The sequence below is a fragment of the Onychomys torridus genome, chromosome 6, assembly GCF_903995425.1.
Source record: "Onychomys torridus chromosome 6, mOncTor1.1, whole genome shotgun sequence".
Lineage (NCBI taxonomy): Eukaryota > Metazoa > Chordata > Mammalia > Rodentia > Cricetidae > Onychomys > Onychomys torridus.
Window position 1 is genome coordinate 73,450,749 of NC_050448.1, and position 17,901 is coordinate 73,468,649.

The following is a 17,901-nucleotide window of genomic DNA, read 5'->3' on the forward strand; positions in this document are numbered from 1 at the left end:
GCAGCTGAGACATTGCAGCCCTGTGTCTGTGGGCAGGTGCTGGGGGAAGAAAGCCTGTGTCTGGGCCAGTGAGTGCCAAAGCATCTGATGACTTGAGGAAGACACCAAGTGGGTCTCTGTGTCAAAGGGAGGCAGCAGGAACTGGGTTATACCTCTGTCCCTTCTAGAGGATCTGATGACTACCAAGTGACAGCACCCAGGGCCATGTCCCTGCCGTGGTCACATCACTGAGACTTTGTGTTCAGTGTCCCTTGTGCTGCTCCACTAGTAAGCCGATCCACTGAGAAGTTTTCTCTCTGGCTTCCTCCCAGCTGACAGGTGGCTGATAACACAGATCCTGCTGAGCTTTCTTGTAGGAGAAGGTGAACACACTATTTGTCATTGTAACCAAGTGGCAGTTAAATGGAGGCTAGAAGTTGTAGAATGGACGCAGCAGGAAGCTCACAGTTTCCAGCAGGAAGGCAAGCCAGTAGAGCATGGACAGAGGAGGGCTCCAACTGGAATCAAGGTGGAGGCCCAGTTCTTGCTCACAGTGTAGTTTAAATCATCATAGCTTTGGTGAGGAGTGTCATCTGAGATGTAATAGAACTGTCCTAGGATGCTTGGTGACTTCTTGGGGTCTCATAGGCCCCTAGCAGACAGAATGTGTGCCCAGGCCACATTACCCACATATACTGGGTTAACTGCGGAAAATTTGCCAGTAACATCAAGAATACCATTATTTTTGAGGGCCCTTACAATTGTAACATAAATGAATGGACTTTTTTCCCCATAGATATACATAGACCTTAAGGAATCAGTATGCAAAATGCCACCATTTTCCAGGCTGCATCCACTGGCTGCCAGCACTGCCTTCTCAGCCATCTTTTTGCTATATGGGTAGGAATCAGACCATGTACTTTCAAGTTGTTCTTCCTCATGGCAATTCAGGACTATCTCCTTGGAGGAGTTAGGCCATGCAACATCAATTGAGCTGGTATATATGAAGGCTGGCACACTAGCTTGGACACAGGCTTCCAACAAGTTCTAGGTACCTAATCACAGAGAATACACTGTTAGTGTCAGGAGATAAACCAAGAAGTCCACATGATTCCTGATAATTTCCACCCTAATCCTAGCTCTCTAGTGCAAAATTTCATATTTCTGGATCAGTACAACCATAGCATGGGCATATGGACAATAAAAAAGGACAGGTGTGACACCTACTGTCTGGGAGCCAAGGGTTATAGACTTTTAGCCTTTACAGATCTTTCCTTTTCTGGCTGTGACCTTTGATTCTGGTGGAGAAGAAAGGCTTCTTACAGTTGTACTTTGGCAACATAGCTTTGAGAATGTGTTTTTGCTGTTCATATAGTCTCACTATTTTCTGTTGAGCCTGGTGGAGAGCTGAAAAAGAATGTGTGCCTTGTACTGGTCCTTCCTGGAATGACAGAACACTGCAGACAATGCAGACCCAAAGATCCTGGAGGAGAAGCAAGGGCATCCTCCCTTGTGGAAGGAAGGAATGTCCTGTGTGGGAGTTACTATTGTTATAATTCATTCATTTATTTATATTAGAAGGTCCTTTGCAACTTGATTTCCTAGAGAAACAACTTCCTTATCTTAAGTTAAATATATTTGCCAATTAAATTTAGGCTTTGATTCCTGGTAGGGGTTGGATAACCATCGTTGTGAAACATTTTCTCAGTATGTGACAAAGTTTTAGTAAAATAATGCCTTAACCCCTATCCCTGTCATTTCCCATCTTCCATTGCTGGGAAACCAACAGGTAATCGCTGTAGGTCAGAGTCATACCTTCCTGCAGGTATGTGTGTGCCACTTCAGGGAGATGTATTAAAAACTAGAAAGGATGTTTTTGAGATGTTACATGAAATTCTATTCAATTTTTTTTTTCTTTTCTAAAGGCGTCTTGGAGTGTCCAAATTGAAAGTCAACATAAGGAATGCTTCGGGCAGCTTTTCAGAGGGTGTAATGGTGATACAGAGTTGGTCCTTGATGCTCAGGTGAGGGTATTACATAGAAATCCCATGCAAACTTACCTGTTTCACCCTAACTTATATTAAAAAGCAATAATGCAGAAAGGGACACCAATGAAAGGGAATTACCTACTTCCTCCAGAGGAGATCCACAGTGGGCTGAGAAGCTATTGTTAAAGACAAGGGAAATAGTGAGTCCTGAAAAACTAGAGTGGGCAGGGAAGTGCTGGGTCATTCTTTCCTGCAGACATCTGTGGGGAAGCTTTGCCATGTCTGTGCAGATGGGCAGAGTGGCTCTCACAGAAGGAAAAGACCACATGCTGTGCTGGCTCACACCTGTCAGGTCTGGAGCTGTCCTGGAAGCCGGGCAGTGGGTAGATGGAAACTGAGGATCTGGACTTGGAGTCCAGTTGCACTGGCATGGAGATGGACAACTTTTCTAGCAGCTGAAGGGACAGGAGTGTGAGCTTCAGTCTTCATTCTCTTAATGCCTCGGGGGTCCTGATCATGGTCCTTCCCCTCTTAGCCTGTTTTCCTCACTGAACTGTTGAGACTAGGGAAAGGAGGGATGGCAAATCGGTTAAGAGCGCTGGTTGCTTGCTTTTCCAGAGAATCTGTGTGACTCCTACCACCCACATGGCTGCTCACGACTATCAGTAACCCCATTTCTAGGGGATCTAATGCATTTTTCTCACCCCATGGGCAGCCAGCATGCAAACGGTGCTCAGACATGCATGCAGGCAGAAACTAAAATTGAAATAAAAATGTAAAGAAATATTGAGACTAGCAGCTGTGAGCTCTGCTCTCTGAGAGAGGTGAGCAAGCACAGCAGATGTGTCAAAGTAGGAGTCCCCCCAAAAACCCTGTTTTTCTGTTTTCATTTTTCCACCTGTTCCATATCTTCCTGAACACTGTACCTTTCAGGTTGACATCCATGATGATCTTTCTGGGAATGGCACCTGAGACGTCAATGACAGCAGCGCTGTGGATGACAACAGAGATGCCCTGGCAGGCTCTCCTCAGGCACTGGGCATCCAGAATGTCTCCCTTCAGCACTGTCACCTTGGTTTTTGTCTGCAGCTCTGAGGAACACAAAGCAGGTCATTGGGAAGCTCTCTGCACAGGATGGAAGTTTCCTGACACAGTATCAGTGACCTAGGCCTTCAAGGGCAGCCAGAGTGAAGAGATCCTGGGGAGGAGGCCTTTCTACTGAAGGAACAGTAAATGCTCAACAATCAGAATGTTTCATTTGTAGGGAAGAAGGAAGCCTCAGTGTCCACTCCTCTCTCTGTAGAAAATGAATCTAAGCAGTGAGATGTGATTTGTGCTTTGTACATGAAAACAGATTATGAGATTTCATACAGTGATTAAAACAACCAGAGATGTGGTGGTAGTTAAATGTAAAAAGGGAGAATTAGGATTTAATTGATAGAGCATTGGGAATCACTTGTGGATTTTCACTGAAGGAGAAACAGAAGCAGAGTCCTACCCTGGGAAGATCTAAGAGTGCTCTCAGTTTGCAAATGGACAGGCATGAAGACATAAGAGTAACCTGGGCAAGCAACAAGTTAATGAGATTTTGTCTTCCAGAGTTCCACTGAGGAGGACCTGGAAGAAGGAGACAAGAAGATGGAAAATTGACCTCTTCCCCTGACAGATCTTGACACTTTTTGAGTCTGGGCTGAGCACAAATGAAGAATGAGCTCAATTCCAAAGAGCAAACTGGAGGCCCAGGTGAGAGAACTCAGAATGGGCTCCTATGATGGGTTTGCTTGTCAGCATATGGCAGATGTCAGCAGTGTGCATTACACACCAGCCAGCCTCTAAGAGACCTGCACTGCAGACCCTAAGTCAGGGCAGTGGATAAATCAGTATCCTCATGCTTCTCTGACATCCATAGGATGACACGGACTCCCGTGCCCACAGCTAAATTATTAAAAGTTAGCATTGCAACGCATACAACCTTCACAAGTCCCTGACGCTGTCCTTCTGGGTGAGCCTTTTTCCTCACTGACTGCAGGGTCATCCTCAATATGTTTGGGTAAGGCTGCTGGGAAAACACATTTTCAACCCTGACTTTGCCCTTATCTCAGGGACAGCAGTATCAGCAGAGAATTATGTGCTGCTCCTGCAAAGTCTGCCGTCATTTTCTTTGTCAAGATAAAGGTCAGTGAGGAATGATTGGAAAGACACTGGAGGAATCCTGGAGAGGCCTCTGTGGTCCTGCTGGCCCTCACCTGACTCTGTTCTTTGTACTCTTCTGCGTATGTTCTCCCTGATGCAGGCTCTCATTCTCTGCTCCATCTCTCCTCTCTCTCGCTTAAAGAGCCTCACTTTTTTATTTTTCCAACTCCATAGGAGGATGCTATATGGCTTTCCTCTGTAAAATATAATAAGAAATGGAACAGCCTGTCAGCCAGCCCCAGGACAAGAAGGAAAGGCAGCAAACTACTGATGAGGTCTCCAACCCCAGAACCTGGCTGATGCTGTGGAGCAGTACACAAATCTACAATAGCACAAATCTATAAATCCAAAATAGCACATTAGAAAAAGAGAACAGAAGGGACATGGCTGCCTTCTCTAGATCTGGGATAAGCCAGACTTTAGCCTCCCAACAGCTGTGTGATGTAGTTTATGCTGTGTTGTCATGATTCTTCCTGATGAGTGTGAGCATGGGAGAAGAGTTATGCTCCAAGTACTCTGAGTTTGCTAGTCACTGAGCCCCTCAATGTCCAGTCAGCATTCACAGCCATCACACAAGCAGCCACTGGCTTACTTACTAGAGAATTCCTCCCTGGCTTCTGGTCTGAAGACTTTGTCCAGGGCTCTGACCTCCTGCAGATCCTTCTCCTGAGCCAACAAGTGGATGATCCTCTGGCCCAGAAACCCTCCTGCCCCTGTCACCAGGCAATGGTTAACACAGGAAGCAGATCTCAGTGGCCACAGGTGTGATGCAGGTGACCCTGGAAAAGATTAGAAAAGAGGGCCAATGAGAACTGTTTTCCAGTATTCCCCGGATTCACTCTACCCAATTTGTGCAAACACTGTCCTCACTGGCACCAAAGGCCTAAAATAAATGCAGTGTTCTACCCTGCTAGACTGATAGAGAGAGAAGGGAAGGGTCAGGGTGTTGCTGGCCTCAGCCCTCAGCACCCAAATTTTATGTGCTGGTCTCTTGATTCATCATACTTTGACTCATGCCTACTTTGGGGTCATTAAATATTCTTTCCTGTGATCTCTCCTTCCCACTGACTGATGTGACCTGTTATAGCCTTTATTCTTGACACAGAAAGAAATGTCAGCTTCAAGGCTCTGTTTTGATAAAGACTTTATTTTTTTTGGACATGCACACATTTCACAGGATTATTGTTGATATATAAATGACCACTAGACATAAAATACTAAAAAAAAAATTAACATGAATGAGGGGCATGGTGGTACATGCTTTTTATAACAGTACTCTGCCTGTAGATTCAGGATCTCTGTGAGTTCATGACCAGGCTAGTCTACATAGTGAGTCCTGAATAGCTACAGCCACATAGTGAGACCTTGTCTCAAAAAACAAACTAAAACAAAAATAATTAGAATTACTAGATGCAATCAATTACTTGGTTACTCAGGATGATTACATGAAAGTTCTTTTTTACCCAGAAATTTAAATTTATTTCATGAATACCTACAATGCAACCCAGTAATCATTTATTGAGACTACTTTGTTTTATAAGCTTTATTAAGACATGAAGTCACACAAATAGCTATAAGCTGAGAGACTTTATTAGAAAGCACAAGTGCAGTGACTCATCAACTCAGATTCTAGGTAACTACTGACAGACCCAAAGGCATGTGTCAGTATGGCAGTAGAAATCAGCAACTGTGCCTGAAAAGATCATGGACAGCTTCAAGGATTGTGTGGCCATGGAGTTGGATCTTGATCTACTTAAACAAAAAGAAAACAAGCAAGAAAATACAGATTTTAAAAAGCTCACTTAACACTATGGGGATGTGCTCTGCCTCTGTTTCAAGAATTCTAGAACCAAGGGGACTTTTTTTTTTTCACTTGTAGAGCAATTCCCAGTAAAGATTTGAGTTTCCGGTCAGCAAATTAGCCGACAGTTCATCCAATGGTCTTGATAACAGGGTGTGAAATTAAAGGAGAACAAATAGGTAAATCCCCAGATGAAATGCTGGAATTTGTCCAATGCAATAAGCACGTCTGAAAGGAATGCCATCCTTGGCAGATTTCCCTTTGTGTTATCTCTGAGTGTGACCAGAATTGTCCATGCTTGCTTGCAAACTTCAGGAACTTCCAATGAGAGCACTATTAGTCATCAAGTAATACACGTAGATTCCAAAATCTCCATCCCAAGACTTTTGGGCTCCCATTGAAGAAGGTGAGTTAGTAGTAGCCACCTTCTTATGTGGCTGATGTCACAAGAGACATTGCTCCCTGTGCCACAGTGGCTCTCATCATGGAGGCTTGTACCAGTTTGAATTGAAGATAGTAGAGGTACTTCTGAAGCCCACTGCTCAGAGGTACTCTAGTACACTGCTATGTGCTACTTGGGACATGGTTCTTAACCCTACCTTTAAAACAGGTAGGTGTGGTCACACATCATCATGGCCAGAGAGTAGGTTTTTTAGGTCAATCAAGCTCCCCATGGATATCACACACATACACACACACACACACACATGCACACGCACACACACACACACACACACACACACACACACACACACACACACACACAAAGACACAGAACATGTCTACTACCCCAGAAAACTCCTTCGTGCCTTTTTATAGAAGAGACTATCTGCACCCAGTCTACTGTAGAGATGTCTACCTTCTGGTTTTATGCATATAAGATTCTTATTTTATTCCCACATTCTGACAATTTTTTTCTTAGAAGGTACTTTTGGTTTTTGATATATGTTGAAATATACAAACAAAACTAAAATTAAGCTTTGGTCATAGAGTACAAAATAAGACTTTATATTTTTCAATTTTTGCCTACTTCCTTGTTTCTCTTATTTTTATTATTTGCTTCCACTTACTTAATTTGGACTTAATATCTTCTCTTTCTGGTATCTTATTGTAAAGGCTTAGCTGATGGAGTTTATGCTTTCTTCAGCTGTAATACCTACTCAGTGAAGCCGTTTTCTATTGTCCCAAGTAGTTCTTTCTTTTACTTAGGTATTGCTTACAAGTGTATTTCTTTTCTATGGAAATGAGGCATTTTCTAAGCTTTGCTGCTACTGATTTTTAATTTTATAGTTCACGTGACCATAGCATGATCACTGTATGATTTGACTCTTTGATGCTTATTGGGACTTTTTCTTTTATGGAAATTTTCTAAAGTGGCTGGAGATAACTTTAATATGAAGAATTTCACATTCTACTTTGGACAACCTTTTCCATTTTGTAGAAATTTTTTTCTCATTCACCCTGGGTCCTGAATCCCAGTGCTTCAAACACACTTGCTCAGAGAAGGATGACTATACAGCTGTTAGTTAAAGGTCTTTGCTCTTAATGATATTTTCAGGCTTTCTCAGCAACTACCTAGGTGAATTGGGCACCTTTGCCAACTATATCTGATGTCATAGAGTAATGACAGACCCCTCGATTGCCTTTAAGACTGGGATATTCATTTCTCAGCTATAGCGGTGTCAGAGGCTAGTAGATCGAACTAAGTATTTCTCTGAGTATTGATTTTTATCAAAGGAGCTGGGAGACTAAGGAGCTGGGCTCCCAAATAGATATATACAAACCCTAAGAGAGTGAGAAACAAAGCAAAGGGGTTATCATGTAACTTTTGTTTTCAAACTGTTTCACTGAGGTATGATTTGTGTGCATTTATCAGTTTTAATTTTACAGTTTAATGGTTTTCAAAAATCTAGACTTACTTATGTCACCACCATAATAATCATGCTTTAGGACATTTTTATAATCCCCCAAATGATCTCTCATGTCATAGAGCTACCAGTCCTTATTCTTATCTTCCAACTCTAGACAACACCTACCCTATTCCAAAAATACTTTAACATTGTTGTTCCTTTTCAGAGAATCTTCTTTTTGCAGTACATGCTGACTAATACAGAGACCTACAACCTATCAATGTGTTTAGAATAAGAGACCATGGAGTGCACATGTTTAATTGGGACAGCTATGTCAAAGTCTGTCTTAGTCATTCTTCTAATTCTGTGACAAAACAACACAACCAAAGCAATTTACAAAAGAATGTGTTCAATTATGTTTACATTTTTAGAGGGCTAAAGTCCACAGTGGTAGTACAAAGTCATGATGGCAAGAACAGCAGAGAACTTACATCTTGATCCATAAACAGTAGGCAGAGGAAACTAACTGTGAGTAATGTGGGTTTTTGAAGCCTCACAGCCCATCCCCAATGATATACCCCTCAATCAGACCATGACTTCTAATCCTTCCTAAATAGTTTTACTAACTGGGGACTAAGTATTCAAAAATGTAAACCTATGGGAACCATTTTCATTCAAATCTCCATATTCTACTCCCTAGCTCCCAAAGGCTTTGGGTTATTCCATAATGCAAAGTACATTCAGTTCAACTTGAAAAGTTTCTGTTGTGTGAGCCTCTCAAGTGCTGGGATCAGAGGCATGAGCCTCCCAAGTGCTAGGATTAAGGTTGTGAGCCACCACTACCTTGCCTCAATGGTTAACTCAATGGTCCTGCCCTCTGATCTCAAGGAAAGCTTTATTTGACAGAACACAAACAAAATATCACACAACATTTTCCCCTTTTTGTCTAATAAAAAGGGAAGGTTTTAACTAGCATAGAAGAACTATAACTATATAATTACCTTAACAATGTCTAGTCCACTAGCATTTGACAAATTCAGAGAAAATACTCCATCATCTATTTTATCTTGGTGAGTCCAAAGTGTTGTACCTAATTCAGTTTTTATCCTAACTTGCATTACCAACCTAAAACTATCTTTTTATGTCTCTCAATTTTTGCACTTTACACCTCTTTAGTGAGTTTCTTTTACAAGTCTGGTAACAAGTAAAACTATAACTACCTAGTCTTCACCTCCATCAGATACCTGAGAAAGATCGAATATTACCCGAGTAAACAGGAAGTGTAGAGCAAACAACTTCTAAAAGTAAGAAATGACAGAAACAGCTGGCTGCCTGGATAGTCACTCAAGGTTCCTCTGCAATGTTGGAGCATCCATCTTCAGCCTACAGGCCTATATTATCTGACAGACTTATCTCTGAAGCAGGATTTTTTAAGGACTGTCCCACCTTGTCTTTGCAGAGTTCTGCAGTCACTTTCTTTTTTGTCCTGCTTGTCCAATTTTAACAACATACTGTCAATAGTTAATGCAAGGCTAGTTTCTTGCCCAGTGGATAACTTTTGTCACAAATAAAGCAAACTTCATACAGAGTTTCTTTGACACCCATCATCTTCTGTGAAGTAGATTGGTGCTAGCAGGAGCAGACATGTCTCATTGTCATTAAAACAACAACAAGAGCAGCAACAAACTTAAATTATTAAAACATCTTAAATGCCATATTCTGTAGATCTCTGAAGTGTTTGAAGACCACTTGCCTATCTAAAATATGTCTCTGTTTCACTTTGAAAACATATCTAACATGACTACAAGTTTGATTATAATAGGTAACTAACTACTAACCTGCATTTCTTTATTATCCTAAATAGTTTGTAATAATAACTTTCAAAGACTAGAAATTTACATTACATTGTTAGATGAGCTGTATAGGTACAAAATATTGAACAAGAGTGGAAACATATGTACAGTTTGTTCTAACCTTAAATTTGTATCAATATACAAGTCCATATCAATGTAAAATATTTAAAACTAATGGTTGCTTTTAAAAAGTAGATTCAATAATCTACCTTTTTCTCCTATTTTTATATCTTCCCTTTTTCTTTTAAGAATGGGATCCTTGTCTAATCTCCTTTGTTTAGCTTTTTTCCTAACCATTATCAATAACAACTTGTAACTAATCTCCCTAAATGATAACAAATATCCATAACCCATTGAAAGGCCAAAACCCACCCACCCCACTGCTTTGAATATAGGCATCACATTCTTAAAATTACTTCCTGCTGTCTAGGGGTTATGACATCTTTAGGGCACCCTAAAAAAATTGGGATAATTGTCCAGTTATGGGACAGCTAACTATATCTTATGTTTTCCACTGTCCGTGTAATGAGAAAGTACAGGGTTTGTTTCAAGTCCTGGCTAGAGTAGTCTGTGAGGCTAGATCATTTCATCTAGCTACCTTTTAATTGTCCTGAGCAGTTTGCATTTCAAAGCCAATCTTTAGGTGGTGTTTGTCAGTTCAGTGTCTTTACCAGGGTCCAAGTGAAATCATGTTTGTGGGGCCACATCTTCTTTTTGGAGACTTCAGAGGTCACTGTTAGGAAAGTTTATCTTTCACTGTAGAGAACTCAAACATCATTAATAATAAAACAGAAAGTTTATATTTTAATATAGTACTATACCACCTAAAGAGAAGTTTTAAAGAGTCAAAATAAATTTGAGGGGTAAGAAATTTGTGACAATAGTAGTCCCTTGACTTTGGTTTTCTTCTGTGTCATACCAGGTGGCTCTTCTGATATGAAACAGAAACTTTGAAATTTCTTATAACAATGTGCTTGGATTTAGAGGAGAGAGCCACACTCTAACTCCAAAGGCAGCTTTAATTTTTAGTTGAACTAGGACTACAAAAAGATCATTTGCACTGTGTGTCTGTAGAGAATAGCAGAAACAAATATTTAGAAAGATTTATGAAATTTTATCCTGTTGGAAATGTGATATATCAATAGGACAATTTACTCTTTTTCCTGGGACATTTTTTTTTTAAAATAATTCATCCTTTTTCTGCAAATGTCTTATTTGTCCAATGGTCTTCAGATTCCTTTGCAGGATGCCTTCATTTCCTGTAAAGACAAAAACAAAACCCTGCCCCAACCCTAACTTAGGGAGTTACGTTCTAACAAGGCCTCACCTTGATCTCTTTATCTCTTTCAACACAAGCTTGGGCTCTAACATTAAATTTCCTGGTATTCTTTTTAAACAAAATGTACATTTTGTATTTCTTCTTTGACCTACTTTATTGCCCCTTTATCAATGTAGGCCTATATAACATTGTTGTCTAATGACCATACATCAGAATCATTCATTTAAGTTCTCTAGAAAACTACTTTGCCAAGGAAATTAGTCCATTACTTTTCAATTTAGTCTAAAGTAAATTCTTAGGAAAAAGGCTGAGAGCAGCCATATTCTTGGCTGAAATATAACAAGAATGGTCCCTAACCAGTTTCTAATCCAGTTACCCTCTGAAACTTCTTGAGCTGGTCCTCCACAGCACATATTACTCTCCGCAGTGCTGTGTTGTTGGATTTTTACTCTTTTTGGGGTGGCGCCACCTAAGCTCCCAAATATATACACACAGAGATGTATTCTTACTTATGAATGCCTGGCTTTAGCTTGGCTTAGTTTCTAGCTTGCTTTCCTTAAATTAACCCATCTACCTTTTGCTCTGAGCTTTTCCCATTCTCTTACTTCTGTAAATCTCACTCTTACCCTGTTGCTGATTGTGTAGCTGGGTCGCTGGCCTGTGATGTCTTCCTCCTTCCTCTCTCATTCCTAGATCCTAGATCTCTCCTCCCAGTTTTATTCTACTATATATTCTCTCTGCTTGCCAGCCCCACCTATCCTTTCTCCTACCTTGTTATTGGTCAGGTTTTTTTTTTTTTAATTAAACCATTAGGTGTTTTACACAGGCATAGTAACACAGCTTCACAGAATTAAACAAATGCAACATATACAAAGTAACACACTTAAAATAATATTCTCCAACAGTACTGCCTTCTGAGCTCCTATTACATTCCAGTGTTGGAATATCCTTCTTTATTATATTTTTATGTCAAGAAAGCATAAAGGGAGAAGCTTTACTAACAAAGGAAAGATTAGGCTGGTACTGCTAGGTAGTGTGGGTTTTATGCAGCTGTTCACAAGGCTAATATGGGGGGAAATAGTGCTCAGTATTTAATGTTCCTGAGACTTGTGCAAAAATTTCCTCCCTTCTATGTCATTTTTGAATGATCATATCCCTGTCCTCTATGGTCCTAAAGAGTCAAATTTGGGAAGGAGCAGTCTAGGACAGATTTTCAAGCTATAGGACTAAATGGAATAGTCTAGAATTAAAATATTCATTGATTAAAAGTATTAAAGTCTGAAGATACAATCTTGGACAGACATATCAAGATTTAGAGTCTAAGCAGAAGTACAAGAGCCACCCAAGGAGACTGAGAAGGAGGTGGAGGACAGTGAAGACAGCATGACACTGTGGAATTCAAGTCAAAAAAGAACATTTCAGGCCAGAGAGATGGCTCAGGGTTTCTGTGTATATAATGACCTCCCAGAGGACTTGAGTTTGTTTTGTACCACCCATGTCAGGTGTGTCACAACCTCCTGTAACTCCAGCTCCAAGGTATTCAATGTCCTCTTCTGACCTCCATGTGTATCTGCATATATGTAGCATACACACATAATGCACATAAATAATATAAAGAGAGGGAGAGTGTCCCTGAGAACAGAGTGTTGGATATCATGAAGGCATCTAATTCAAGAAGACAGACTTGGCTCTTGGTTTGGGTAATATCAAGCTCATTACATTAGTAATAGCAATGTCTTCAAGGAGTTGTGCTGAAATCCATTTGCAAATCAACAGCAAATTTATCTGGTAGGGAGGATAAGATTTTTTTTTAAGTGAAGGAAATGAACACACACACACACACACACACACACACACACACAATCTTATTTAAGAATTTGTATGTTGATGAACTCAGATCTAAAAAAAAAACTATTGTAGGCAATGGGGTTAAAGTTCTTTTCTTATCATGTACTTTTGAATCTGAGCTATTCTTTTTACTGATATCTAGCTCCTAGTATTGTAGGTTACCAAAATGAGTCATAGGAACTAGGAATACAATACAAAGACAATGCTGGCTTTGGGACCAGCATGTTCATTAGTAACTTGGTAATAACAACTTCAATGAAAAGTAGCTCTGCATGTCTAGGATGTTTTGGATGTGGGCTGGCTAATTTTTAAGACATCTTGACACAAGCTAGAGTTATCTGAGAGGAAGAACTTCAATTTAAAAAATGCCTTTTGTAAGATTTGGCTTCATCAAGCCTGATGGGCATTTTCTTAATTAGTGATTGAGGTGTGTGTGTCCAGAAAATCATGGATGGACCACCTCTGGGTGGGTGGTCCTGGGTTTTATAGAAAAAACAGTCTGAGCAAGCCATGAGTAGCAAGTCAGTAAGCAGCATCCCTCCATGGCCTCTTCGTCAGCTCCTGCCTCCAGGTTCCCACCCTGTTTAATTCCTCCCCTGACTTCCTTCAGATTATGAACAGTAATGAAGAAATGTAAGCCAAATAAACCCTTTCTTCCCCAGTTTACTTTTAGCCATGGTGTTTCATCCCCACAATCCTAACACTAACTAAAATAGAAATTGGTATAGTGGAGTATTGCTGTGACAGACCTGACCATGTTTTTAGGACAAATGTGGCCAGACTTTGAAACTTTGGGCTAGAAAAGACATTGAACATTCAAACTGTGGTGACTTGTTATGTGGGAGCTTGAAAGATAAGAGTGTTAAGAGAGCTAGACCAGAGGTGAGTGCCTGGGGTTGTAATCAGAGAGGCAACCGCCTCTGGGTCCCACCTCTGGACATAGGCCATCTTGGGAGTACTTGCCCAACTTGGCCCCAGTTTCTGGCCATTCTGCAGGCCCTTCAGGAAGGCTCCCCTTTTCCATGACTGCAGGCAGACACTGCAGTCTCCACACCCTGCCCCCACATCCATTTGCCTGAGACCTCAGCCACTTCCTGAGAATCAGAGACCAGCTCCCAGCTCCTATCCTGCCCTGGAACTACCATCTGGACCAGAGCTTCCATCCTGTCCCAGAACTCCCATCTGGATAAGAGGAACTCCCATCTGGACAAGATAAGGAGACCCCAGGGACTTCCTGAGACTCAGAGTCTAGCAGAAGGAAGGCTGGAAATAGAAAATCTGAGTAAACAAACAGGAACTTCAGAGGCAAGTGTAACCAATAGAATGTAAGAGATGGAAGAGAGGATCTGTGGTGTTGAAGATACAGTAGAAGAAATAGATTCATCAGTCAAAGAAAACACTAAAACCAACAAATGTCATGACCCAAAATGTCAAAGAAATGTGGGAGACCATGAAAAGACCAAAGCTACGAATAATAGGGATAGAGGAAGGAGAAGAGTACCAACTCAAAGGCACAGAAAATATATTTAACAAGATCATAGAAGAAAACTTTCCCAACTTAAAGAAGGAAATGCCTATGAAGATACAAGAAGCCTATAGAACACCAAACAGACTACACCACCCAAAAAGTCCCCTTGCCACATAATAACTAAACAACTAAATGTACAGAATAAAAAAAGAATATTAGGGGCAGCAAAGGAAAAAGGCCAAGTGACTTATAAAGGCAAACTCATCAGAATAACACCCAAATTCTCAATGGAGACTTTGAAAGCCAGAAGGACCTGGACAGATATAATGCAGACACTAAGAGACCATGGATGCCAGCCTAGACTAATATACCCAGCAAAACTTTCAATCATCAGAGATGGAGTGAACAAGACCTTCCAAGACAAAACCAGATTTAAACAATACCTATCCACAAACCCTGCCCTACAGAAAGCACTAGAAGGAAAATTCCAACCTAAGGAAGGCAGATACACCCATGAAAACACAGGCAATAGATAACACCACAGCAGTAAACCCCAAAGAAGAGAAGTAAACACACACTACCACAAAAAATAAAAATAATGACAGGAACAAACAATCACTGGTCATTAATATCCCTTAATATCAATGGACTTAATTCACCTATAAAAAGACACAGTCTAACAGAATGGATATGAAAACAGGACCCATCTCTTTGCTGCATACAAGAAACACACCTCACATTCAAAGACAGACAACTCCTAAAAATAAAAGGCTGGGAAAAGGCTTTACAATCAAATGGTCTTAAGAAGAAAGCTGGTGTAGCCATCTTAATATCCAGCAAAATAGACTTCAAACTAAAATCAATCAAAAGAGATGATGAAGGACATTACATACTCATCACAGGAAAGATCCGCCAAGATGAAGTCTCAATTCTGAACATTTATGCCCCAAACACAAGGGCACCCACATATGTAAAAGAAACATTACTACAGATTAAATCACATATAAAACCCCACACATTAATAGTGGGAGACTTCAACACCCCACTTTCACCTCTGGACAGATCGGCCAAATTGAAACTTAACAGAGACAAAATGGTCTTAACTGATGTTATGGCTCAAATGGACTTAATCGATATCTACAGAATATTCCACCTGAACAAAAAAGAATATACCTTCTTCTCAGCACCCCATGGAACCTTCTCTAACATTGACCACATACTTGACCACAAAGCAAATCTCAACAGATACAAAACAACTGGAATAACCTCCTGTGTGCTATCAGACCACCATGGTTTAAAGTTAGATTTCAACAACAGAAAAAACTACAGAAATCCTAAAATCTAATGGAAACTGAATAATGCTCAACTGAATCACCAATGGGTTAAGGAAGTAATAAAGAAAGAAATTAAAGACTTCCTAGAGATCAATGAAAATGAATACACCACATACCCAAACTTATGGGACACTATGAAAGCAGTGCTAAGAGGGAAATTCATAGCACTAAATGCACACATAAAGAAGCTGAGAAATCTCACCCTAGTGACTTGACAGCACACCTGAAAGCCCTTGTACAGGAAGAAGCAAAGTCTCCCAGGAAGAACAGACACCAGGAAATTATCAAATTGAGAGCTGAAATCAATAAAATAGAAATAAAGAGAACAATACAAAGGATTAATGAAACAAAGAGTTGGTTCTTTGAGAAGATCAACAAGATAGACAAGCCCTTATCCAAACTAACCAAAAGACAGAGAGAGAGCATCCAAATTAACAAAATCAGAAATGAAAAGGGGGACATAACAACAGACAATGAGGAAATCCAGAGAATCATCAGGTCATACTTCAAAAACCTCTACTCCACAAAACTGGAAAATCTAAAAGAAATGGATAATTTTATGGATAGGTACCACATACCTAAGTTAAATCAAGACCAGATAAACCATTTAAATAGTCCAATAACCCCTAAGGAAATAGAATCAGTCATTAAAAGTATCCCAACCAAAAAAAGCCCTGGACCAGATGGTTTCACTGCAGAATTCTACCAGATCTTCAAAGAAGACTTAATACCAATACTCTTTAAATTGTTCCACACAATAGAAGCAGAAGGTATATTACCAAACTCCTTGTATGAGGCTACAATTACCCTGATTCCTAAACCAAACAAAGATGCAATAAAGAAACAGAAGTACAGACCGTTCTCCCTCATGAACATTGATGCAAAAAATACTCAATAAAATTCTGGCCAACAGACTCCAAGAACACATCAAATCAATTATCCACCATGATCAAGTAGGCTTCATCCCAGGGATGCAAGGGTGGTTCAACATATGAAAGTCCGTCAATGTAATACACCATATAAACAAATTCGAAGAAAAAAACCACATGATCATCTCACTAGATGCAGAAAAGGCATTTGACAAAATCCAACACCCCTTCATGATAAAGGTCTTGGAGCAGTTAGGAATACAGAGAACATACCTAAACATAATAAAGGCAATCGACAGCAAGCCAACAGCCAACATCAAATTAAATGGAGAGAAACTCAAAGCAATACCACTAAAATCAGGAACAAGGCAAGGCTGTCCCCTCTCCCCATACTTATTCAATATAGTACTTGAAGTTCTAGCCAGAGCTATAAGACAACATAAGGAGGTTAAGGGGATACAAATTGGAAAGGACGAAGTCAAGCTTTCCCTATTTGCAGATGACATGATAGTATACATGAGTGACCCAAAAAATTCAACCAAGGAACTGATACAGCTAATAAAAACCTTCAGCAACATTGCAGGATACAAGATCAACTCAAAAAAATCAGTAGCCCTCCTATATACAATAGACAAACAGGCTGAGAAGGAAATCAGAGATACATCACCCTTTATAATAGCCACGAATGATATAAAATACCTTGGGGTTACTCTAACTAAGCTTGTGAAGGACCTATATGACAAGAACTTTAAGTCCCTGAAAAAAGAAATTGAAGAAGATGTCAGAAAAAGGAAAGATCTCCCATGCTCATGGATAGGCAGGATTAACATAGTAAAAATGGCGATCTTACCAAATGCAATCTACAGATTCAACGCAATCCCCATCAAGTTACAAACACAATTCTTCACAGATCTGGAGAGAATAATACTCGACTTCATATGGAAAAACAAAAAACCCAGGATAGCCAAAAGAATTCTGTACAACCCCTGGAGGTATCATGATATCCGACCTCAAGCTCTACTATAGAGCTACCATAATAAAAACAGCTTGGTACTGGCATAAAACCCAACATGTAGACCAATGGAATCGAATTGAAGACCCTGACATTAACCCGCAAACCTATGAACATATAATTTTTGACAAAGAAGCCAAAAATGTACAATGGAAAAAAGAAAACATTTTAACAAATAGTGCTGGCATAACTGGATGTCAATGTGTAGAACGCTGCAAATAGATCCATATCTGTCACCATGCACAAAACTTAAGTCCAAGTGGATCAAAGACCTCAACATAAATCCAGTTACTCTGAACCTGATGGAAGAGAAAGTAGGAAGTACTCTTGAATGCATTGTCACTTGAGATCACTTTCTAAATATAACACCAGTAGCACAGACACTGAGAGAAACAATCAATCAATGGGACCTGTTGAAACTGAGAAG

At 40.1% G+C, this 17,901-nt stretch overlaps 1 pseudogene; it reads right to left on the minus strand.

The window, feature by feature from the left end:
• Window positions 1-224: 224 nt before the first annotated feature.
• On the minus strand, window positions 225-5,175 carry LOC118586221 (annotated as a pseudogene).
• Between the last annotated feature and the right edge of the window lie 12,726 nt (window positions 5,176-17,901).